Below are 18,286 nucleotides of genomic sequence, written 5' to 3'. Positions count from 1 at the left end.
TGGATTAGATCATCCAGTGTCAAAACCACAAGTGGTATCCATTCTGTATATGTCTGAGTTACTCCTTTTTTTGGTGGATGACAGCAAACCCCAACCAAGCACTCTTTAGTCATTGGTTTCTCTCTCCACTACATGCCTGCAGTAAATACATTTGATTTCTCTGTTTTTTCTTTTCTTTCTTTTTTTTTTTTACTGTATCAGTAAGTGTTTGAAGTTGTCATACATAAGGCCAATGGGCCAATACCTTTTAACCCAAAGCACAGCTCTCTCTTTTGACTGAAAGCCAAGAGTGGTCAGTTCTGCCTGCACATCAGCAAAGCTGAAGAAAAACAGGGTTTCATATATATATATATGTGTGTGTGTGTTCGAGAGAGGGTACGTGTGACACAGAGTCTCTGATGAGTGACTACTCAGTAGAGCTTCCAACCAGATTTGACTTTTTTTTTTTTTTTGCTTTTATTTCCTTAGACTGGTCGCGTTCAGGTCAGAATGGATAGGAGAGGTACCTGAACAAAGCCAGTGTTAGTAGCTGATTGTAAAAAACCCTGTGGAATGTGCAGAAACTGGTATTGGACAAACCTCGGATGACAAGCAATGTCATTCACCTGTTTTACAATGATCATAACCCCTATTCTTAATATAGCCATCAATGTTTTGTTTTTATTTTGTATTGTCATGTATCTATTCTTAGATGGTGTGTGGAGTTGAGAGTGTGCTTATTTTCATGTAAAGGTTTGTGTGTAATTTTTGAGTGTAGGCTGTGAGATAAGTGTGTCTTGGTGTGAATTGTGAGGGAAACTCTAGTTATGTGAGAGAACGAGTGATTTTTTTTTACATTTCTGCTTGACCTCCTCCCCCTGTCCCCTGAAACATATCTGGGTACTAAATTAAGTATGCATGCCAAAAACATAGTTTGTATTTCTTAAATTGTTTGTCTAACATGAAAAGTTAAGCACCTATGAAATTAACCATCGTCAAAGTGAAACTCTGCTATATCACAATAAGGTTAGCGCACTCAAGAGTGGATGTGGAAGGGACATAGAAGAACAAAATGGATATATTACCATAGGTGCATTTTACAGCAGGTCAAACACAACCTACTGTGGAAAATTTTAAGCCATTTATGCATTCAAATATAAGCCAAAAATGTCCACATAACACTTTATATACAAGTAGTCCCATCACTCGTGGTTTTTCCTTTCTGTGAGTGATTGAAATGTAAGAGTGCTTTGTATGGTGTACTTGCAAATTTGATATTGGCTAAATAAAGTTGTTTTTTACTCACATGCTTGTGTCATGAATATTTAATCTTTAAGTTCTTTTGGGACACTTTGTTTCGGTGTTTGCACAGTGTATGAAAATAACATGGTTGACGTCCAAACCTGAGCCCTTTCAATGTGAGTGAACAAAGAGAGCAGATGTGCAGAACAAAGAACCCTTTTCACTCTTACTACAGGTGCATAAACACAGAGCATTTCACCTTTAGCTTCCTTAACAGGGCAGGCACCTGCATGAAGAAACAACTACGCCACCTACAGGCTGCCCAAAGCACAGCTCTAACAGTAAAGCCCCCTAGAGGAGTTCTAACTGCACCACTGTCAACACAGAGCAGAGAAAGAGAGAGAGAGAGAGAGCTCTCCTCCTGACTGCATAATAACACGATAACACAAGGTATGAAAATAGAATATCAACAAGGTTTTTTTTTCTGAAAGATCTCGTGCTTTGGAATAATTTCTCATTACAGACAGAATAAGTGTGAACCTTCAGTCATTATCACTGATGCTATGATGTGAACTATTTAATATGCTATTCAACAGGTTTTAATGTTTTGTTTAGCACATGTATTCGTAACTCATTCCTCTTTAAAAGCTTCTGTACCATGTGACTGACACACAAAACAATGATGAACAGATGAGAAATGAAAAAGTACAAATATGTTAGACTGAGAAATTACAATCAATCAAAGGCGTTTTCAAAATCTTTTTTTTCCTGCTTTTTGGCAGCAGTTTCCCTGTATTATCAGTTTGTCTAGACCCAGTCGACAAATGACTAAAACCTCAATACCACACAACCAGTTCTCTTCTTATGTCTGGTCTCCTAACATTACTAACAAACTAATAAACAGAGCTTGCATAAGGTGTTCTCAGTGTGTTCTTCTACCGGTGACTGTTATCGTGTTTTTTAATGCCCTCTGGTCTCTGGTGTTTTTCCCCTAATATGTATGCTGAAACATGCACAAGTGACGAAACTGCAGTGGTTTGTTCAGGCTTGTACTCATGGAGAGCTCCTGGAGATATTCTTCCAGAGAGGACATCCTTTGACCATAATGGGGTTTTTGCACCTGAGGTAATTTGTACGTAAACTTTGAAGCAATACCCCTCTGAATTGTTTCCCCATAAGATCACGGCTGGGAAACTGTGATTATACTTGTGGTTTCTACAATCTGAGACTGAAGATGATTGAATAGGTAAGACAAGAAATAAGAAGTAAGAAATGTGTAACAGACAACTTCAAGTCATATTGTGTCTAGTGCTCACAAATTTTCTGCTCTATACCTCTGAACATGATTGCATAAATGTATACAGTGTAATACAATGTAATTTGATTAAAATATGTGCAGCACACACACACATACACACACACACACATACACATATATATATGTATGTATGTATATACATACATACATACATACATACACACACTCATATGGATATACATATTATGTTCATATTATGAGGGCCAAGCAGGAAATATATAAATATAGTTCCTGAATATATAAATGTAAGTCTGAATATATAAATACAATTTTTTATATTTAGACTTACATTTATATATTCAGCTTTATATTTATATTCTTCCTGTTTGGCCCCTCATAATATGTATGTATGTATGTATTTATGTGTGTGTGTGTGTGTGTGTGTGTGTGTGTGTGTGTGTGTGTATATATATATGTGTGTGTGTGTGTATATATATATATATATACACACACACATATATACCACACACGTATCAAAAGAAAACGGTTATACACATCTAAAACTGTTATACACATATGTATGTATGTATGTATGTATGTATATATATATCTCACACACATGCATCAAAAGAAAACTGTTATACACATTTAAACCAGGAGGTGGCAGTAAAGGATTAAAACATTTTGACTGGCACCACTCCAGGTTCTCACAAAAATTGTAGTAATCAGCAAACATAAATGAACAAACTAATAATGACATGCCAAAAAAATCGGCTTTCGGATTAAGACTAAGATAAGAGTTCAACTGTCTTCAGGTGCTTCTCAGTTAAGTGAAACTGTCAGTTATCATTACTGTGTCCTGTAACAGGTTAGGCGAGCAAGTTAAACATTTGCATATGTTTTCGGTGACTGCAGTGTAAGTTCTAGTCTTTTCTCTGTTCTACGCACCGTCGTATGTGCGGCTAGCAGGCTGCCCTCATTGGGTTTTCATTCATGTTGTTTAAGGCAGAGAGCTTGAGCGATCCCCTCCTGCTTGTTACTGGTTACTCGTTACTGTTACTGGTACTTCTGTTTAAGAATGAGATTCTCCTCTGAATGGGAGTCTGTGGGCTCCATAGACTCCCCCCTTTATTACACACTTTGCATTCAGGTCACAGCAGCCTGCAAAAATAGAGAAAAGAGAATGCCAAAAATCAGCTTGATTAAGATTATGATCAGAGATCAACAGTCTTCAGTTGCTTATCAGTTTTGTGAAACTGCCAGTTGTCGTTACTGTGTCCTGTACCAGGTCAGGCGAATGAAAGTCTTTTGTGCTTATATACGACTCCCTTAGCGTGAACAAAAGATGGGAAGTGACACTTAGCTCTATTTTGCTGCTGATGCTACCAGTAAACGTAGCAAATAAGGTGTTGAATAGGCATGCTGGGGATGTCATACTACTTAAGTATCTGTAGGGGGAGCTGTTGAGCCAAAGTTGTAAGGGAGGAATGCGCAGTGTTTTAAGTATGTACAGCATCACCTGTGGGCTTTTGAAATTTGTGTCAGGGAATGACAGGGGCTCTCTGTGCTCTAATGGGCCAGCGCAGCAGCTACATCAGCCGAATCCCTGACAGGTCTCCCCAACTTGCCTCCACTCTCTAATTGACTGCAGAGTTTCTCTTCTTCCACGGCAGAGAGTGACCACTCTGGGTGACCTTTCTCAAAGTAAGCCGTGTCGGTTCGAATTTAAATGATCGCGCGGTGTGTTTGGAAATCCGTGTGGCGTGCACAACACCCACCCCCTGAAAAAAAAAAAAATGAAGGGCAAAGGAAAAAAAAAAGAGAGAGAGAGAGAGAGAGAGAGAGAGAGAGAGAGAGAGAGAGAGAGAGAGAAGGAGCGGGAATACACTTCATGTTAGAGGCACGTGTCTCTATATTTCTCCACACATGCGTGTGTAATGCTCGACATACTAATGTTTAACCGCTCTAAGACTTTCATGCACATGCACACAAACACACACACACACACACACACACACACTCACACAACCATGTTCACGCTCAGATACACTCAGGATCCGTTGATGTACTCCCTGGTATCCACCCACGCAGTGGCTGTGGTTTTCGCCCTATATTTTCTTTATCTGTCAAATAATTGGATAAACACGTGCTAGCATGCACACGCCCAAGTGTACATACAGGCCAAACAAGTTAATGCATAAAACTGAGACATAAACAGACAGATAGATCTTCCTGTGTATGTGTCCCATACATGTCTTCCTTTGTTCTTTTGTGGTTTATATTCTCAGAGGTAATGATTTACACCCTCTCCTCTGTGGTTTTCCTCTTTTTTAGTTTTCAGTTAATACTGCTCCCTGTTCCCTCCTCCTGCTCTCCTCAAGCCAAGCCTGGGACGGATGGGAGACAACAAAGAGAAAAAAAGGAGGGGGGGGGGGTAGAGAACGAGAGAGAGAGAGAGCGAGAGAGAGAGGAACAGAGGCATTCTAATTTTTCAGGGCATCTATGCATCTAATCTCTGCTACCTAATTCATTTAACACGTTCATCAATCATCTTTACCAAAAAACCCCCCAAAACAATCAAACATACAGAGCATTGTTGGATTTTACAGCTTTGTAGCGTGAGGATTTAAGGGCTTATCTTCTGTTTGTGCCCAACATATGAACAGGCAGACTGTTCAGTATGTCACTATCAGGATATGCTGTCAAAATATACCTCTGATTTATAATCTTAACAGTCTCATTAGAATCAGTCAAAGCAATGTGTTTAAGTAAGAATTTGAAATGTGGTGTATTCGGTGAACCAAGTTCATTTAAATGTGTATTATTATGTATGTATATCAATTCTAAATCATACTTTTCAGAGCTGGGGCAGGGCAGAACAGGAAAAAGAGGAAATCAGAGGGCTGAAGACCCAGTATCAGAACACCCTCTAAAATATAAATGAGATAGGGAAGGTATGAATGATCACAGCAAGCATTCACTGCTTCACGTTTCTATGACTCTTATGAACAGTAAATATTACGTTTGCTCATATGGGAGTTTTTGAGAGATATTTGCACACGTTTTCGGTGACCGCAGCGCTAGCTCTGGTCTTTTCTCTGTTCTACGCACCGCCGTTTTGTGCGGCTAACAAACTGCCCTCATCGGGTTTTCATTCATGTTGTTTGAAGCAGAGAGTTGGGGCGTTCCCCTCCTCCCTGGCTTTGCTGCTGTTACTGGTACTTCTGTTTATGAATGAGATTCCTCTCTGAATGGGAGTCTGTGGGCTCCATAGACTCCCCCCTTTATTACACACTTTGCATTCAGGTCACAGCAGCCTGCGAAAGAGGAGAAGGAGAAAGAGAAAGCTTCGGCGCATGGGTCCTGGCCCCAGCCAATGGAAACCTCCTCTGGAGAAGGGATGGGTTACAGTGACACCGTGAGCCAAATTCAAAACAGGTTTCCCAGGCAACAGGGCTCAGGTGAACGACTGGGCCATTACAGTTCTGTGTCAGGGCATTGAAGGAGAGAGAGAGAGAGAGAGAGAGAGAGAGAGAGACTTTCTCAGAGAAGAACACACATAAATGACACAAACAGGGATTGTACTATTGAACTAATTTTTAAAAACTGTGGTAGGTTCAGCTTCATTATATATGCATCAACTACATGACATAAAAGACCCTGTTCCTTGTGCTAATGTCTATCATCAGGTAAAGGGTTGTTAGTGGAAAAGTGGTACAAAAAAAATATATGATTGAGAGGAAAATCTGCGAAGGCCATTACGTGGATGAGCATTGTGGCAGTGTTACGTGAGAGGGCGGACTGCCCTGACTCACAGGTCAGTGGGACATATGTGTGCAGAATGAGAAAGTGTGCCGCAATGCTGAGGTAAACTCCACTGCACCATCGACATACTGGCCACATACAACCACCAGCATTATGGCTCTACTAATAAACATGTGTGCGGTAATATTGCATTTGTCCTAGAGCATTAGAAGTGAGAGCAAATTCTTGACAGCGTCCCGACATTGATGCAGCAGATGGGTTTTTTTTTTTTTTTTTTTGGTGACATTTTGGAGCAGCTATAAGATATTAAATGGGTTGCATGAGGTAAACTGTTGCAGGAGGTAAACCGCTCGACCCTGGATCCTCAGGCACATGCGTACAAAATACACATGCGCACGCACATGCGCACACGCCTGCCCACACACACACACACACACACACACACACACACACACACACACACACACACACACACACACGAACACACACGCGCACGCACGCGAGCGCACACACACACACACAAACAAACAAACGTACAATCTCACAGAGTGATGGATTTGTATCTACAGCACAGAACAAATCCGTCAATGTTCTTTGCCTCCCATTTGTACAGTCTGTACATTTTCACCCACTTAGGGAGAGGGGGGAAAATAATCTGCTCAGGAGGAAAAAAAAAACCCCTCTCTAACAAGCTCTCACAGCAGAGACCAGCACAGCACAGATCCACATGAAGAGCTCTACTAATGAAAGGCTTTCTCGCAAGCTTTCCTGCATACACAGTAAAACATTTCTAGAATGTTCTGGGACTTTCTGTAAAATATGCAAAATATCTCTTTGCCAAAAGAATATAAGAACGAGTTATTTCACTCAGTAATATTGAAAAGTAATCCCTCCGAAAAACATGTAAAATATCAAACACATTTAAAGAAAAAAAAAAAGTTAACATATTACATTATGAAATAAGTAATTTCTTAACAATACTCTGTAAAACATTCCTGTTAATGGAGCAATTTAAGAGATTTTTTTTTTGAGAGATTCTACTCAACCCCACCTAAACAAGTTCAATAATTAGTGGTTATGCAGAGAATTTGTGCGTCAGGCATTACTTGTACAAACAGTAGAAAGAGACTTAAGTTGGGTTTGGCAAAGAGCCATAAATCTGCATGGCAGGTAGGACTGAGTGAGGTTGCAGCCGTGATTATCTGTCAGAGTGCTCTCTCTCTCTCTCTCTCTTCATTCTTCTCTTTTCTGATTAAAGTCTACAAAACACAAAGCCCTTGAAAACACAATCAGGACCACACACAGAAAATACAGCAGATGGTGTCTGACTGATATATATATATATATTTTTTTTTCACCCATATCCTTCTCACTTGGTAGTCCTATACTGAACACAGTGCAACTCAGGAGAAGCATGTCATTGGAACCACTGAATGCATATCTCGTCTGGGGCAAATTGCCTGACTCATGAGCAGTGTCATTAGATAGAACAGTAGTCATTGAACAAACTCAGTCAAAGGCCAGGCCAAAGCATGTTGGAAGAGTTACCAGTCCAATTCGGACAGATCAGCAGCTCCCAGTCAAAACAGTCAGTTTGACTAGTGGTATCGTAGTATTAAAGGAAAATGCAAAGACTGCAAATGTGTCTCCCTGTATTGCACTAGAAGACCTACCAAATGTTGACAAGGTTCAGTGTAACATGCAGTGCAATGCACACAGAATTCAGACATGCAACCAAGGTCAGTAGAAGTAATCACACATGTCCTGGAGATTTTGGGATCGCAAGTCATGTGAGGTATCTTTACAGTGGAAAAACAAACTGCCCCAATTCATCGACAACACATGTCACTCTTTCCCGACAAAACAGGACTGTGGTGAAGCCAAAGACTTTGTGCATCGCATGCACCTAGTCAACAACAAAGCATTTTGTCTGCCCTACTGACGCATTCCATTATGACAAGTTGAGAAGTAGTCCTGCTTGAGAGGGAGGAAACAGGTATTAATTGGTAATCACACCGTGAGTAAACATCTCCTCTTGCTTTAGTCTGGAAGAGGAATGGTGATCTCTGGATTTGCACTGACTCAGTATCAGAACTTGGAAAGATGACCGTCCATAGCTTCATCAGGTAGGTTCTCTCACTGTGCTCAGTTAGAATGAATTCTTCTCTACGACGAACCTCACATCAGCCTTTTGTAACATCCTGCAAAGGCATGAAGATGACAGAAAGTACACTGCATTTCTGTTGCCATTTGAGCATAATGAATACAATCACTTACCCTAAAGCTTGTGTAATGGTCCAGCAACATTCATGCATGTGATGACGCTGCATTGATGGTGAGAACTTTACAAGCCTGTTATGCTACTGTGATGACATTATGGTATTTGCACATACAGAGGATGTTGCTCTTCAATGATTGTAGATGTTTTTTTCCCATCTTATTGAACAAAACCTCAAGCACTCACCAAAGCAGTGCTCATTTTTTAGAAGATCTGTCAAGTGTCTTGGTTGGATAATGTGAGGACCATGTTCAAGTGGACCCAGAGAAAGTTATGGCCATCAGTGAGGTTCAGGTAGCTGACCTCATGGAAATTTATGGGGGAAAAAAACATGCATGTAGAAAATAAGGTTGTTTCTAGCGATGGTCCTGTATTATCAGCACTTCCGTGTGGGGTTGCTCTGTAAAGGCCAAACCTCTGTTCAGACTCACAACTAAACCAAGCACATTTCAAAGAGAGGATGGACGCTTATAAAAAAAACATTACGTGACAAGTGGTCACTCTCTGACTGGTCTGAGGAATTTCAGAGGGCACTCTCATTAAGAGTGTCATTCTAGCCCATCCAAACTTTAAAGAACCATTTACTCTGACAATGGATACTTCATTTGATGGATCTGCAGCACGTCTGTCATGAACACCACCTGGTGAAGAAGTAGCGAGACCTGTGGCTTTTGCTAGTAGAACTGTCTCCTGTTCTCAGATGAATTACCCCACAAGTAGGCACAAATTCCTTGCACTGAAATGGTCATTGACTGAAAAGAAGACACTTTATGGTTTAGATTGACAGTTATCCATTAATATACACTGACAAATCCAAAACGTACTTAAGCTCGCAATATGGAACAGAATGTTGTACCAGACAAGAAGGGGCCGCCACAAGAACACTCCCTTTCACTCCCTTTTGGTATGTGGTTGCTTAACTCATTGTAGTAACATAGGTCTCACATGGTAATGTTTTTACTACAAGAAGTAGACAAAAAGTAGTCTCACTTTAAGTTCAGCAACGTGTTGTAAATGAGATTATGCATTTTTAATTTATTTTTCATTGGTAAAATAACCCAGTTAGGATACCCTACTCAAAATCTGCTGGCCATGCATCACTTTCATGTCGAAAGAAATGCCGCAACTAGCTGAAATACTTATTCCTCCACGTCTAGACATGACATTCCTTTCAGAAATACAGTGTGTTGGTAACAGGGAGGCTATGTTAGAAAAGAAGTCACCTGTTTACAGATGCTAAAGGTACTAAGTATATAATGATATTGAATACAGTATTATCAGTCTGAACAGAATTGCAGCAACCATCTCAGTAAAGATCAGGTTTAACCAGATTTGTAATGTGCCAAGACCATATCTTTTGTGTGCCAAATGACAAGGACAATGGAATTTTCCACAGGGAAGTCATCGTCAGTTTTCTTTACTGTACTGTACTCTGTTTTTTGTTCTTTATGTTTGAAAGAATTCCAGAATTCAGCAAAGGACACACACCAACACACATAACCACACTCTTGACTTTGACTTTCGACCACGATTTGAAATAAAGATTGCATCCAGCATTTCTGCGAACACATGAGAATAATAGCATCCTGCCATTCAGAGACCTCTGTGACCTCAATGCCATAGCCATCATTCTTATCTAGATGTTCTTATGTGATGTGTATCATCCACAGGTGGTGTGGTGGGACATAGATGAGGTGGGTGGGTGTAGATTGGTTAACCTCTTTCACTGACCAGACATAGCGTGAGCTTGGCCCATGTTTTTTTTTTTTTTTCCTGTTCGTAGCAGCTGTGATTAAAATGTCCTCCTTTGCTCTATGATGTAACCCTCCGGCCTTTGGGCAGTTTATTTCCCCAAACTTACAGTGATACAGAGAACTCTGTGTCCGCCGGCATATTTCTCAGAAAATTTAAGGATTTAATCTTTAATGCCGCTGTGAGCAGGTTTCTAGGAAGCGGCCCTCAAGGGGAGTTATGGGTTTCCCTTACCTATCAGCCAAGAACATTTTTGAATGCTCATTTTTCAACAAACAAACAATATTTTATCACTTCCTCACTGATTAGGTCTTGAAAGTAAGCAGTATGACCTGAATTTGACACCAAAGGGACAAAAGATGCACATTTTCCCTTAACTGTTGCCCTCCTACAACTCTGCAGTATTGTTTGGTGGGCAAACACATGGTGGCACTGTGGAGTAGGTGGTGGGTTTTTTTTTTGTTGTTGTTGTTGTTTTGTGTGGGGCTAGGGATCCTGATAGGCCCTCTGCCCAGAGGCCGTGGGTCAGGGAGAAACAGTTTGTGCTCACTAAGCCTTTTAATCTCATTTCCATCCTACATTTCCTCAGTGCTAGATCCTCCACATTCAACATACTCACTCTCTCTCTCTCTCTCTCTCTCTCTCTCTCTCTCTCTCTCTCTCACACACACACACACACACACGCACACACACACACACACACACACACACACACAAACAAACAATGTGCAGAGACAACTGCAGATATTAAACCTTATGCTGGTAAGTAATAGACAGATATATTGTCCCTCGAATGGCTCTCTCTAATCTCCTCTAACACCCCCTCCCCACCTCTCCCTCTCTAACATACCCCCCCCCCCCCACCTCTCCATCTCTAACACCCCCCCCCCTCCACCTTTACCTCTCTAACATGCATTCTCTTCCTCTCCCTCTCCAACATACCCCCCCCCCCATAGATCTATCTATCTCTCTGTTTATTTATCTATCTATCTAGCTCTCTGTTTTTCACTATCATCTATTATTCCTTGTTACTATGTCCTTACGTTGTTTTGTTATGGATGCTTTTGCATTCAAAAAACCTGTATTTACCAGGTCACAAACCAAACTGTGTGCAGTTCAATCAATCTAAATAAGACTGCCTGCACTTTGCTTATTGAGTAAATCTAAATGCCAAGCACTTTCCCTTTATGTCAGTGCATTTGAAAATCTGTATGTATCTTTGGAGTGTAACACTAAACCTACTGATAGTGGTTGATGTTCACTCTCTCTCTCTCGTCAAATGAAATTTTAATGGCTTCCTTCCTTGGATCTGCTTGTTCGCTGCCTTCTCTGACGTCAGATGCACAAGTCAGCCGCACACTTCAGACAGTCAAGTGGATAAAAAGAGAAAGACCAGTGTGTACATGTGCAAGAGTAGACTTGAATATGCATGCATGTGTGTGTGTGTGTATGTTGTTCCATCAAAACCAGTAGCACATAGTGATAGCAATATTTAAAGGTCTAGCTCTCAGCACAGCAGCAATCAAGAGAGATACTGGGACTCGTGCAATCAGATAAAACTCTGTACATGATCATTTAAATGAAGTTTTTTTCTGTTGTTGTAACCTCTAGTGAAATGGAGGGATTTGCTAAAGGAGCAGGGATTAGTCAAGAGCTCATTTTATGTAAAAGTATTCTCTCTCATTGCTCTAGAGAAACGCTAGTGGGAGGACACTACAAACCTAATGGGATTTTATGTCTGAATGTGGGACTAACAGAGTGGCTACATCATATACATAGGTACATGGGACAGCACAAGATTATGTGTGTGCTATTGGTTGTGGGTGTGTGTGTGTGTGTGTTAATAATAAGTGCATTTGTGTGTGATAGATCTGTTTGGAAGCCTCATCATCACTAATTAGTGGACCTTGAGGGAGAGTTTAATTGGCTGCCATTTGATGAACACTCACTTGGGGCATGTTTCACACACATTCTGCCTCTGCTCAGAGAAAGCCATCTGCATGTGTGTTTGAGTGCGTGTGTGAGTGTGTGTGTGTGTGTGTATGTGTGTGTGTGTGTGTGTGTGTGTTTCCTAAAAGTGAGTGTTGATGTTGCCGTATAGCTGTTTGACTAGTTTCTAACGGTTTTTCATGAATCCGCTTGATTGCATTGATTCACAAAAGTGACAGATTTCAAGTATGACCCCCTGACATTCTGAAACTTGAACAGAAAATCATGTGTAAACAAGTCAGTCCTGTACACCCTGGGTTCCCCTGTGTCGGAGTACATGCAAAATGCAAGGTGAGAAAATTAGATCCTAATAATTCCCAGTCAACAAAGCCCTTTCCTCCAACAACACCATCTCCCCTTAGCTTTGCATAATCCACAGTATGTCCAAAACTGTGTCCAGCTACATGTGATAATCAGAGCAGATTTTAAAAATGAACATATGATTATTCTATAAACTGATATGTAGGCACATCAGACTCTGCTGGAAATGACAGAAAAAGACAGACAGAGAGAGAGAGAGAGAGAGAGGGAGAGAGGGAGAGAGAGATGAAGCATCGAAATGCAGAGAGTGCCACAGAGAGGCTGTTGCCATGGTAACCCCTCGGTAGCACTCACCCCAGCAAAACTTAACTTGGATGAGATTAAGGATCCGTCTGTGTGTGTGTGTGTGTGTGTGTGTGTGTGAGTGTGTGTGTGTGTGTGTGTGTGTGTGTGTGTGTGTATGTGTGTGTGTGTGTGTGTGAAATAGACATAGAGGGAGCAAAAGTGCTCCCATGAGTTTCCAGTGAGTTCAGCAGTCTTAAACCAAATCTTGCCTGTAAAGCACATATCACTGTGTGCTGTTCATTATGGGAGAGAGACAATAGTTTATTACAAGTCTTCTTGGATAAACAGATGTTTGTGAACCTTCCAGAGCTGGATAATGGACACGCACTACAGAGAGAGTGCTTTAGTGGTAAATGTAACCAGTATTTCCTGGTAATCTAAGACTGTCAGAAATCTTTGGTCTGGGCTTCTCTTTCTCTATGAACTAAATCTCAAGCACCATTACCTGTTTCTGGTCAATCTGTGGCCATGTAAGTGATGCTGCAATTCGTAGACGTGTAAGTGTCTTTCTGGTGAGTTGCTGAACATTCCAGGAGGGAGTTACTTTTTTCATGAGATCAAATTTTATCCTCATGTCTTGTAAGGCTTAATATCAAGTAAATTGCAGTCTAATAAGCTTACATAAGTTGCTGATAAGCTCCCTCTAATGTGAATCGGACACACACACACACACACACACACAAACAAACAAACACACATATATATGTACACACACACACATACACACACACACACACGCACACATCACGCTTTCTCTAGTTTTCTCTAGTGCCTCGGTCGTGCCTGGTTTGAATATAATTGGAGATGCGCCTACAACACCCAAATAATAAACATCCCACCAAATCCCTTGCACTCCTCCATACCTCTATTCTTCTCCTTTCACTATCCCTCGTTCCCACTCCCACTTCGCTCTCACAACGCCCCCCCCCCTCCCTGTTTGGCACAGTGCTAAATCAAAGCCGCCCACTCACCTTCAAACAGTAATCCCATTTCCCTCTGTTCCCCGCATCCCAGACTGTGTTGAACTGTCAGTGAGCATGTCTGAGACTTGGAGAAAGACTCTGATATTCAGCAACATGACAGAGCACAACAGCTACTGATCACACAGCTCAGAATCTTCAGTAAAGTGGCCTTAAAACACAAACCTCACCCACTGAGTTCCTTCACTTTTTCTGCTTGATGTCTGTAGGTGTGCTTTGTGCGTGTGCCCGTGTGTGTGTGCCCGTGTGTGTGTGCGTGTGTGAGTGTGTGTGTGTGTGTGTGTGCGCGCGCACGCGTGTGTGTGCACTTGTGTGTGTCTGTGCACGCGAGTGTGCGTGCTTGTGTGTGTGTGTGTGTGTGTGTATGTATGTGTGTGTGTTTGTGTTTTTGACTGACACGCTCAGAGACTGCACCCTGCTGTGATCCATGGTGCTGCAGTGAGGGAGTGGAGTTTTATGTGAGCGTGTGCACTCTCTGTGTCAGATGGAGAATTCAGTTTTGTGTGGCTCCTTCATTTATTGACCTGTTCCGAGAACGATCCATCAGAGCAGGTCTCCAGATACCCAGGGCTTTAACCTGCATGCGTGCGTGCATGTGTCTGTGTGTGTGTGTGTGTGTGTGTGTGTGTGTGTGTGTGTGTGTGTGTGTGAAGGTCGAGGTCACATAATGATGAATGGCTTTGTCTGCAGACTGATTCAAATGACCATATCCCTGAGCTCTCCTTGTTTTACTTAAAGGACAAACAGAATCTGTGGCTATGGGGCAGTGGACAAACCCTCTCTCTCTCTGTTCTTTAATTTCAATGACACTCTTTTCAGGCTGTATGTCTTATGTGTGTGTCTGTGTGTATATGCCTGTGTATCACATTTATGTTAGCATTTCTTTGCTTTCATTCATAAATCATTTTACAGTGGTAAAGGTAAAGGTAAATAGTCTGTCTGTAATATAATTGAACACTGCCTCAAAATAAGCTATATACGTCATGGCTGCTTTTCATGTTTCGTGGTTCTTCATGTTCTTCTATATTTAATGTTTATGTTAGCTGGAAGGCAAAGGAGTGGAAAAAGGAAGTTAAAAACTGAGGAAAAATAGAGGGGATTGGAGGGAGGGGAAAAGAGACAGAGAAAAAGACAGAGAGAGAGAGAGAGAGAAGGGGGAAAGAGATTCTATTTCATCATGAAAGGCGGTGTGAATATTTCATCGTATGAACAAAAATAACTATATGCTCTCGGTTCTCGTCTCCATCAGGGACTGTTCATCTCTAAAGTCTGATCTCAGATGTGGAGTGTTTTAACTCTAGAACCTTGCATCATTGTGAACTGTATCTTGTTTTAATGACAAGCACGCTAAAATGGACACTTCAAGAAAGCTCTAAGATTTTCAAAGATTTTCAACACTCTTACTGAGCATTCTGATTTCTCATTACAGTGTGGTAAATTTGTCTTTCAAAGACTTTTCACCTGGGCCCACTCATTCTTTCCAATGTCTGTTGTCATCTCTTGACATTAGCAGTTAAAAAGGATTAAGAATGAAAAGGAGCATTAGGCATGAACAGTGTAAGGATGTGGACTGTGCAAATTAAGCTATTGTTTTGACCCTGGATACTACGTATGACACACATAGTCTATTTTAACTTGGATAGTAGACTTTAGACAGTGTGTGAAGCAGTCCTTTGTGAATGCCATACCCCATCTGTTTGGAACGTTTGTCTTACTGATCTCTATCTCTGTGTTTGTGTGTGTGTGTGTGTGTGTGTGTAAAGAACACTGAACAGTACAGTAGAAACCATTTGCTAAAGGCATTCTCACGGTAAGAATCCTGAGCAGAAGAAACTGGTTGGACCTGCAAAGCATGCTAATGTCTGTGAAGATTCTCAGTCATCAAGGTACGCTGCTTAGTCTAGACCTGAGGAGATGGCCTTCCTGTGCTGAGCCATGCATTTATTTAGAGGTTGTTTCGTATCCCCAATGTATAAGTCTGAGCTTTCTTCATTGCACTGGACCACAAGAAAATTTATCTAGTATATGCAGTCCAGTCACATGATGGCCTTGACAACAACCCCACAGACGTTAAATACCTGGGACTCCCCACCAGTCAGCAGAACTGAAGAAGTCTCTTGGATGAGAGGTGAAACGTCTTCAAGAATCTACAACCAAGTCCAGTTGCCCTTGACTTAACCTTTCTTGGATAAGCATGCTAATGTTCACCAAAACAATTTTACAGAAGTAAAACAGCAAGTGATATGTATTTGTTATTATAACTGCCAAGCATTATGCTTTCCTTTATAAGGGAATTACCTTTCCATCGAAGGTGATGTCTTATTAACACGGTCCTGTGGTATTCAAAGACATTTTTACCATCAGCTCTCCAAGGTAGCTATATAGTGAAACAGTGGTTTAGTCATTTTGCGGTATTCCTGCAGAAGTTTCATGATGTTCAGGTGATGATTTTGTGACAAACCTGAACTATTTCCATATATTGGTATATACCAAAAAGATGCGGATGAGGCCTCCACAAATCCAGATCATCACTACAAGTAGCTACAGATAGAGAGTTAGGAGTGGAGCTGCCATCAGCCACCTGCTGATTGGATGATAGTAAAAAGAGAAATAGTGATCTGGACAAATGAATCTGAACTACAACAAGGCCACATGACAGACAAACAAGATGGCTACAAATACCTCAGGATCCTCCAATGACTCGGGAGCCACGAGAAAAAAAACCCTAGAAAGACAACAAAATCCAAGTACCTCCAAAGCAGAAGAAGGGACCTGAAGAGCCAACGGAGTGGAAAGAACAAGATCAAAGCCGTCAACTCAGATGGGCTTGCCAGTCATCAGATACCTAGCTGCCATAATAAGCAGACCTAGGGAGGAAATAGAGGCTGCTGACATCAAGAAAAACTCCTCACGGTGCACCTTCAATGCAATACCAAAACACTGTCCATGAGTCAGAGAGAATTGGAGGGGCCTGAATAATGTCAAGCCCACTGTCCTGAATGAAACACAAAACATTCCAAGCATAATGTATCCAAGCAACGGCTCCCGTGGATGAGTTGGCAAGAGAATATCTCAAACAGATAGGGGATGTGGATAACGTGGAAGCAGAGGATGTGCGATGGCCGGGTAAGCCCTTCCAGGGTACGTACCACCAAAAGATAGCAGAGGTGGCTGACTTAGGGAAATCATACTGAAGACTGGAAAAGGCAGGACTGAAGGACAGTACAAAGTCAGTAATCATAGCAGCACAAAAACAAGAACTCAGCATTGGATCAGTTGAAACAGGGGTGTATCGTGCAGGCGGGTACAGCATATGCTGAGAGGAACAACCAAGTGTCATGGATCATATTTAGGCAAATCTACGAGGAATGTGGTATGGGCACTCCCAAGCCCAAATTGAGCACATAGAGTGATGTAAAACACCAGGGTTAAGTTCCTGTATGACTAAACAAGTCACGTGTCACTGAGTCTAAAAATAATAGATCAATAAAAAGAACAGAAAATAATGGTGAGGATAAATTCCAAGTGATATTATCATGAAAAGGAAGGACACTGCACAAGGCTGGCACTCCATGGGTGCTGACCAAGGAGGACTCCACTTCTAAAAGGCAGAAGAGAAGAAATCTTTTGGTAATCAATTCTGTGGTCAGATGACCAAAAGCTTTCTTCTTTGTCCAGGTGAGGTTTTGCAAAGGCTAGGCGTGCCTTTGAGTGCCTGTCGTGGAGAAGTGGAGTCCTCCCCGGTTCAGCATCCATGGAGTGCCGGCCTTGTGCAGTGTCTGCTGGAATGTCTGCCTTAAGGTGTTGGTGCGAGATTCATCAGGATGAACACACGGGCACACGCACAATTGCTGAGATTCATCAGGATGACCTTGGTGGTGATCCTTGGATTCTTCTTGGCCAGTTCTTGCCAGCGCAGGGGTCACTTTTGGCTTCCTACCCCTGCCCTTTGAGATTTTTCACAGTATGGAACTCCTTGTACGTTTAGATTATGCTTTGCACTGTGGCCTCTGGCACCTGAAAACACTTGGATTTGGCTTTATAGCCTCTCCCCTTCTTGTGAGCAGCCACAATGTACAAGTGGAGGTCCTCACTAAGCTCTTTGGGTTTAGCCATGTCTTGCAATTGACTAGTAACTGACTAGAGAACTACTGTATGATCTGTTCTCAATTTACAGTTGATTAGAATGCTCTAGAACATGGTAGAAATTACCAGGGCCATTTGGAATGGTATAGGAGCTTGCATTTTGCCAAAAAAATGTGCGACAATTTCAAAGGGTGTGAATAATTTTGGACATGGCATTTTTAATAAGAATGTAAAAAAAAAAACAACAACATAGAGCTAGCTAAAATTTATCATCAGTATCTCTGACACAGTGTCTTACCATCTTTTGCCACTTGTTTATGTCATTTCCAGCCAGATGACACCAATTGGTCA

Source organism: Chanos chanos, chromosome 3, assembly GCF_902362185.1.
Source record: "Chanos chanos chromosome 3, fChaCha1.1, whole genome shotgun sequence".
NCBI lineage: Eukaryota > Metazoa > Chordata > Actinopteri > Gonorynchiformes > Chanidae > Chanos > Chanos chanos.
The sequence above is the reverse complement of the archived record's forward strand: the minus strand, read 5'-3'. Positions refer to the sequence as shown.